Genomic DNA, 8,323 nt, shown 5'->3' with positions numbered 1-8,323 from the left:
TAACATCTTCCATCCAAAGACCTCAAAACACTTTGAAAATGTTAATAAATTAACCTGTCCAGTGACCTTGTGAAAATTACAGTGTTTGCTACCTTAAAAACCAGTACTGCCATTATTTTAATTGAATAAACTAATTGGGGTATGTTTGCACAGTAGCATTATTTCAAAATAACTAGCATTATTCTGAAATAACTTAGTCTGCTTCTACACAGAAGCAGTTATTTCAAAATAATGTTAAATGCTGTCAAGCTGGAGGACTTCTTACTCTGACTCTTGTAACCCTCATTGTATGAGGAGTAATGGAAGTCGGAGGAAGAGTGCTCTATTTCAAAATAAGTGCTGTGTATACAGTGCCAATTTCGAAATAAGCTATTTTAATATAAGCTACACAATTGACGTAGCTCAATTTGCATAGCTTATTTGAGCTAAGTTCTGCTTTGTAGACTTACCCTTGTAGTCCAAGCTTTTGATAAAAAGCATCTGTACCATCCAGATTTTCCAGTTTAAGGGCACAATCTGTAGGGACATATTCATGTTAGTATGATCCATACAAATGAAGGAGATTATAAAATAAGACAAGGGGAAACAAAACAGGAATAGGTGTTAGGGGGGAATAATTAACAAAGATTACAAAAACAGCCATAACTTAAATGAATGGTACCAGTACCTCATTTATGTTGCGTATTATTTGAATAGCCTATCATAACATATCTTTTTGGCTCCTGTGACAGAATATAGATAAAAAATCAACAGATCAAAAACAGAGAGGAAAAAATATAGGTGCCTGGCTGCCAGTAATCTAGGTACAAAATTTCTAGTCACAAATGTTACATGAGTAATTAGTTGTGAAATAATTATCTTCTTTTATCGAGCAATACGGTTTTGTTGCTGTTACCTACATTTCTGCTGAAGTTCTAAACAGATCTCCAATTTTTATAACTTAATTAACACATTTTTAACTACTCTAATGAATAATTATTTTTGCCTGTCTACTGAGCTTTTCAAAAAGCAGATAAAAGTTTTGACGAGTATTGTAACCTGGGATACATAAGTCATTTTATCCTCTAACGTGGTGCTTCCAAAAATCTCTCTCTCTCCTTCTCCCCTCCATCCCCATCACCTCCACTATTAGAGATTCTGAGTAGTGATCACTTCAGAAAAACTAGCCACTTTATTTTGAAAAATGCTCAGCATCTACCAGCTTTTCTTTTCAAATGTAAGTAATTACACAAAGTTACTCATCGCTGCTTCTGTTTCATTGGTTCTTTGATTAATGGACTCAGTTTGTGGTTTTTTGGTTTTGTTTTAGCCTTGAGTAAGCATTGCTAAAAATATATACACCTATTTACTTAATAAGGCTATGTCTACACCGGCATGTTGTCACGCAAAAACTCTTTTGCGGAAGAGTTCTTCTGCAAAAACTCTTCCAGAAGAGAGCATCTACACTGGCATGTGCTTTTGCACAAGAGATGTGCTTTTGCACAAGAGCATCCATGCCAGTGTAGATGCTCTCTTGCGCAAGAAGGCTTTGATGGCCATTTTAGCCATAGGGCTTTTTGAACAAGAAATTCATATTGCCTGTCTACACTGGCCTCTTGTGCAAGAACAGTTGCGCAAAAGGGCTTATTCCTGAGCGGGAGCATCAGAGTTCTGGCACAAGAAGCCCTGATTTCATACATTAGAACATCAGTTTACTTGCGCAAGAACACGTGGCCAGTGTAGACAGGCAGCAGGTTTTTGTGCAAGAGCGGCCGCTTTTGTGCGAGATCGCGCCAGTGTAGACACAGCCTACTTGTAATTGAGAGCATTTTGCGCTCAGATTCACAAGCTACATATTTCCCACTATATTATGATATGATCACATACATAATGTGAAAGACAGAATTCTCACCCAGATCAAAGAGAGTTACAAACTTTGCAAATGGTCCAAACCTAAACACTAAACATATCTTTTTGTACCATTGGTCAATTACAAATGGTAAATGTTAATGTTGACAGTTCATACTAACATTCCATTTTGAATTGTTTCTCAAAGATTAGCACACAACAGATGTTTTAATAAATAGAATCCATATAAATTGGTTAACCAAGAGGTCAATAGCATCTGTATCACTTCTAGATATGTTTATAGCCATATGTAACACAAAATGTTCATTTCTTCAACTGCTTATAACAGCTATTCTTGATTTATTAACCCATTAGAAGCCATTTACATGGAGAAACAATATAAAACATTACCAAATAATAGTCCAACTATCTGATTTGTAGTTGCAATCAGACAGGTGATGTCAAAATTGTGTGGTTTATGGCTCCAAACATCCTGTCACTAGATCCAGGTGCAAATGTACCATTTTGCATTTGCACTGTTCATCACATCAGTTATTTTCCGGTTAGTTTTACTAGAGAGCAGAAATCAGTATCCATTCCACTAGGAATTCATCTATCATAACAGCATGAGAAACTCTAATGCTGGTGCAGATGCCAAATAAATTTAGAAACAAGCTGTCTATAATTTCATGCAAATTAACAACACAAATCTTGAGCTGGTATTTTTGTTTAAATTATTTTCATCATATTTTTCATTCTGGTGAAATGTGACAAGATACTATAGCACAGTTAAACAATCTGTATTGTCCTTGAAATAGGCATGTACAAAATACCAGTAAACAGGTCAAATTATGTCCTATATATTTAAATTATAAACAAACATTTCAAATTATATTTGTCAGATTTTTAGCAATGAGTTTCTCCTTTTTCAAGCTAATGTCAAAGCTTTAGGGTGTGGAAAAACTGCTTCTCCTAGTAATACCATTGCTTTCAATAAGAATTGTGCCTTTTTTCTTCTCCATACTTATTTCAAAGCTTTGATGTCTTATCTGAGACAGCATTCTTTCATCTTGACATTGAAAAAAGCAAAATATGTTTATTTACATATAGATACCAAAACAAGTTTATGTTAATTACTTTTTATACTGTTACACCATCCCAAAAAGTACATTAAAGGGACAAAGGGTGATGTCGGTGTCTGTTATAGACCATCAGATCAGGTGGATGAGGTAGACCAGGCTTTCTTCAGACAACTAACAGAAGCTTCCAGATAACAGGGCCTGGTTCTCATGTGAGACTTTAATCACCCTCACATCTGTTAGGAGACCAATACAGCAGTACATAGACAATGAAGGAAGTATTTGGAGAACGTTGGGGACAACTTCCTGGTACAAGTGCTGAAGGAACTGACCAGTGACCATTCACAGCTTTACCTGCTGGTCACAAACAGGGAGGAATTAGTAGGGAAAGTAGATGTGGGTGGAAACCTGGGAAGCAGTAATCATGAGATAGTAGATTTTGGAATCCTGACAAAAGGAAGAAAGGAGAGCAGCAAAATATGCACTCTAGACTTTGGAAAAGCAGACTTTGACTCCCTCAGGGAATTGCTGGGCAGGATCCCCTCGGATGCCAGCATGAAGGGGAAAGGAATCCAGGACACCTAGCTGTATTTTAAAGAAGCCTTATTGAAGGCACAGCAACAAACCATACCAATGCACAGTAAGAAAAGCAAATATGGTAGGTGACAAGCTTGGCAGTGAAATCCTTGATGAGCTTAAACACATAAAGGAAGCTTACAAGAAATGAAAACTCGGACAGATGACTAGAGAGGAGTATAAATACATTGCTCAAGCATGTAATAAGGAAGGCCAAAGTTCAGTTGGAATTGCAGCTAGCAAAGGATGTGAAGGGTAACAAGAAAGGTTTCTACAGGCCTATTAGAAATAAGAGGGTGGTTAGGGAAGGCGTGGGACCCTTGCTGGATGGGGGAGGTAACCTAGGGACAGATAATGTTGGAAAAGCTGAAGTACTCAATGCTTTTTTTGCGTCTGTCTTCACAGACAAGGTCAGCTTCCAGACTACTTCACTATGCAACAGAGTATGAGAAGGAGGTAGGCAGCCTTCGGTGGAGAAAGAACAGGTTAAGAAATATTTATAAAAGCTGGACATACACAAATCGATGGGTCTGGATCTAATGCACTGAGGGAATTCGCTGATGTGATTGTAGAGCCATTGGCCATTATATTTGAAAACTTGTGGTGATCTGAGTAGGTGCCAGATGATAGGATAAAGGCATACCTCCTTTTTTGAGGAATAAGGATCTTGTGCAAAAGGTTTTTTTGCGCAATAACAGATCCATCTATACTGCTGTTTTTTGCTCAAAAAGCCTCAGGCACCGATTATGCAAATGAAGCATGAGAAGTTGGTAATGAGCGCTTCATTAGCATACTCTCTGCTGGCAAAAACCGGCAGTGTAGACATAGCCTTGGGGATTATGGTGTATGAGAAGCTGGATATGAGTCAACAGTGTGCCCTTGTAGCCAAGAAAGCTAATGGCATATTAGGGTGCATTAGGAGGAGCATTGCCAGAAGATCTAGAGAAGTGATTATTCCCCTTTATTTGGCACTGGTGATCCAATTCTGGGTCTCCTATTACAGAAGGATGTGGACACATTGGATAAGGTCCAGTTGAGAGCAACAAACATGATTGGGGGCTGGAGCACTTGACTTAGCACAGGCTGAGGGATTTGGGCTTAATTAAACTACGGAAAGGAAGATTGAGGGTGGATTTGATAGCAGCCTCTAACTATCTGAATGGGGATTCCAAAGAGGATGGAGAGAAGCTGGTCTGACAGATGACAGAATGAGAAGCAATGGTCTCAAGTTGTAGTGGGGGAACTTTAGATTGGATATTAGGGAAAACTACTTTAGTAGGAGGATGGTGAATCACTGGAATGGGTTGCCTAGGGAGGTGGTGGAATTTCTGTCCTTAGAGGTTTTTAAGTCTCAGTTTAACAAAGCCCTGGCTGGAATTATTTAGTTGGGGTTGGTCCTGCCTTGGGTAGAGGGTTGGACTCAATGACCTCCTGAAGTCTCTTTCAATCCTATGATTCTGTTCTCCCACCACAAGTCATATGAATATTGTTCATAATTAAAAGGTGTCTTCAGTATAGAGACACATAAGCAGTTTTATAGGGTTCGAAGAGGCTCGAGGAGGTCATTGTGTCCTACCCCCTACCCAAGGTAGTTTCAGCAGCAGCTGAATCAGGACGCCTGGGGCAGAGCAGCTGGGGGGCTGCCGGGTTGGTCCCACAGCGCCAAGAAGCAGCGCTACTGGACCAACCCGGCAGCACCCTAGCTGCTCTACCCTAGGTGTCCCCAAGTCAGCTGCTGCTGAAACTGATCAGCGGCTGACTCCAGGAAGCCCGGGGCAGAGTTGCTCTGCCCCGGGCTTCCTGGAGTCAGCTGCTGGTCAGTTTTAATAGCGGCTGAATCCAGATGTCTGGGACAAAGCAGCCGGGGTGCTGCCGGGTTGGTCTGGTAGCGGCAACCCTTGGTGCTGAGAAACCAACCCGGAAGTACCCCAGCTGCTCTGTCCCAGGTGTCCCCAAGTCAGCCGCTGCTGAAACTGATCAGGGGCTAATTCCAGGAAGCATGGGGCAGAGTAGCTTTGCCTCGGGCTTCCTGGAGTCAGCCACTGGTCAGTTTCAGCAGCGGCTGAATCGGTGACAGCTGGGGTGCTGTCGGGTTGGGTCCCGCAGCCCCGACGGGCAGTGCTACGGGACCAACCCGGTAGCACTCCAGCTGCTCTGCCCTAGGCATCCCAGATTCAGCTCCTGGTCAGAGCAACTCCAATGGTCCAGCTGCCCGGAGCACTTCTGGGTTCCTGCTGGTGCCGGACCATCAGATGCCAGACCATCGGAGTTTTACTGTATGTATGTATGTATATATATATATATATATATATATATATATATATATATATATATATATATATATATATATATATGGGAATCATACAAAAAAAATTGGAACTGATTATCCAATTCATCTAGCTGCAATAGGGAGTGGTGGTTATAAGGGATGGGTTACTGTGCTCGGATTCAGGACTGCTCAGCCCAGTATAGTTAAGAACTGGAAAGGTCCTCCTTCCACTTATGCTTCTGGTGTAAAATCTCTTTTACCCAGTTTGGCTCCACCTTATCCCATATATCAATTCCACCAAGCTGGTTTGTGTCCTCCTCCTCCTATGGTGGAAGTATTGCCTAGAAGATGGCTATGCCAAGTCCTCCATTTCCAAACGAGATTCCATCCATGAAATAGGAATTATCTTCTGAGAATCTCAGTAGCAGAAAGGCCACTTTGAACTAGGTAAACCTCATTTTACGAGGATTAAGCCTAGTTCGAACTAGCTAGTTCGAATTAAGGGCTGTGTAGACCCTTAATTCGAACTAGTGGGAGGCTAGCCCTCCCCAGGTTTCCCTGGTGGCCACTCTGGCCAACACCAGGGAAACTCTATGCCCCCCTCCCGGCCCCGGACCCCTTAAAGGGGCACGGGCTGGCTATGGTACCCGTGCCAGGTGCAAGCCTGCCAGCAGACCCTGCACCTGGCACGGATCGAGCCAGCCACCCGATGCCCCCCAGCCCTCCCCCTCTTCCCGGGACCAGGCTGGCAGCTCCCAGGAGCTTGCCCGGGACCGCAAGAGGCGGGTACCCACCCGGGCTAGTGCGGACATCGTGGACCTGGTCCACGATCTCTGCACTAGGCACAGGAAAGTGGCCGGCTTGGGCAGGAGAGCTGCCAGCCTGGCCACCCAGGAGCAGGTGTGCATGAAAATCAAGGGGGTCCACTGAGACCCCCGACCCTGAGCCCTGAGCTTACAATGGCCGTCCTGGGTCAGACCAAAGGTCCATCTAGCCTGTCTGCCGACAGCGGCCAACCCTAGGGACCCTGGAGGGGATGGACCAAAGACAGTGACCAAGCCATATGTCTCATGCCATCCCTCTCCAGCCTTCCACAAACCTTGGGCAGGGACACCACTCCTACCCCCTGGCTAATACCACTCCATGGACCCAACCTCCATGACTTGATCTCACTTCCCTTTAAACTCTGTTCTAGTTGTAGCCTTCACAGCCTCCTGCAGCAAGGAGTTCCACAGGTTGACTCTTTGCTTTGTGAAGAACAACTTTCTGTTACTAGTTTGAAGCCTGCTACCCATTCCTTTCCTTTGGTGTCCTCTAGTCTTCTTTATGGGAACTAATGAAGAACTTTTCTGTATGCACCTTCTCCACCCAACTCCTGCTTTTAGAGACCTCTATCCTGTCCCCCCTCCGTCTCCTCTTTTCTAAGCTGAAAAGTCCCAGTCTCTTTAGCCTCTCTTCATATGGGACCTGTCCCCAACCCCTGATCATTGTAGTTGCCCTCCCCTCTCCCAGCCTCTCTCTTCCCCTCTCCCACCTCCTTTTCCCAGTCTCCCCCAGTTTTGTTCAATAAAGACAGATTCCATTTTTGAACACAATTGTCATCTATTTTGTACATCAAGAAAAGGGGCTAGGGAAGGGTAAGTGGAAGGGGGTGAGGGAGGAATGGGGCACGAGCCCCTGATGGGGAGGACTGGGCTGGCTCTGCGGGCTTCTGGGGGTGGAAGCTCTCCTGCAGCCCCCCAATTGTCCCCTCTCCCCAGATGGCAGCCTGCGGCAAGTGCAGCCGGGCTGATGGCCAAGTGGTGTGATGTGCCCAGTGTGGGCACTCCGGGCACTCCAACCCAGAACTGGTTTTCAAGCGGGGCACCCCTGAGAACTGTCTGTCCGGGGTGGGGGTCGGGTCCCTTTAAGCACAGCCCTCGGCTAGCCTGAGACAGAATCTCCATGCTCTAAGTCCTCCTCTGATGCCCTGCCGGCACTGCTTCCGGCCATCCTTAAGCCCTGTTCAGGGTCCATTTAATGTGGACATGCTAGTTCGAATTAGCAAAACGCTAATTCGAACTAATTTTTAGTTCTAGATGCGTTAGTTCGAATTAGCTTAGTTCGAATTAACTAATTCGAACTAAGTTAGTTCGAACTAACTCTGTAGTGTAGACATACCCTGATATTGTAAACACTTTTACACATGACAACATTCCACTCAGTCAATTGTAAGATGTCTAACTAAGATCCTGTATACCAAGTGGAAAAATAATTTAGAAAATACATTTGGAGTCTTATCTTGTAAACAGTTCACGTAACTTTATCCTAAACTATAATCAACTTTTTAACATAAATTCAATAGTAAGATGAGCAGAGCCCTGTTTAAAAGCCCTCATGCTGTAGTTTGATTCATAGTAACCGAGGAAATGTTCACCAATATCATCATTTCAAATTACAAATCCAGCTGTAAAAGACTAAATCAGTGTTGCTCAGTAAGAATCCCCTCAGTACTCTACTTTAAATAGAGATTGATCAATTTATATAATTTGATGATTTCCAGTATTCTATCCAACTTTAATCAGAAAATTAA

General features: G+C 43.3%; 1 long non-coding RNA gene across 1 annotated transcript in view; it reads right to left on the bottom strand.

The window, feature by feature from the left end:
* Positions 1-437: 437 nt before the first annotated feature.
* LOC142829423 (uncharacterized) overlaps positions 438-8,323 on the bottom strand; it is a 213,520-nt gene continuing 205,634 nt past the window's right edge. The window contains exon 3 of the long non-coding RNA XR_012903824.1: positions 438-516. This is a non-coding gene — a long non-coding RNA (uncharacterized LOC142829423). The remainder of the gene's footprint in view (positions 517-8,323) is intronic.

This window comes from Pelodiscus sinensis, chromosome 5 (genome assembly GCF_049634645.1).
Source record: "Pelodiscus sinensis isolate JC-2024 chromosome 5, ASM4963464v1, whole genome shotgun sequence".
NCBI classification, from domain to species: domain Eukaryota; kingdom Metazoa; phylum Chordata; order Testudines; family Trionychidae; genus Pelodiscus; species Pelodiscus sinensis.
The sequence above is the reverse complement of the archived record's forward strand: the minus strand, read 5'-3'. Positions and strand labels throughout refer to the sequence as shown.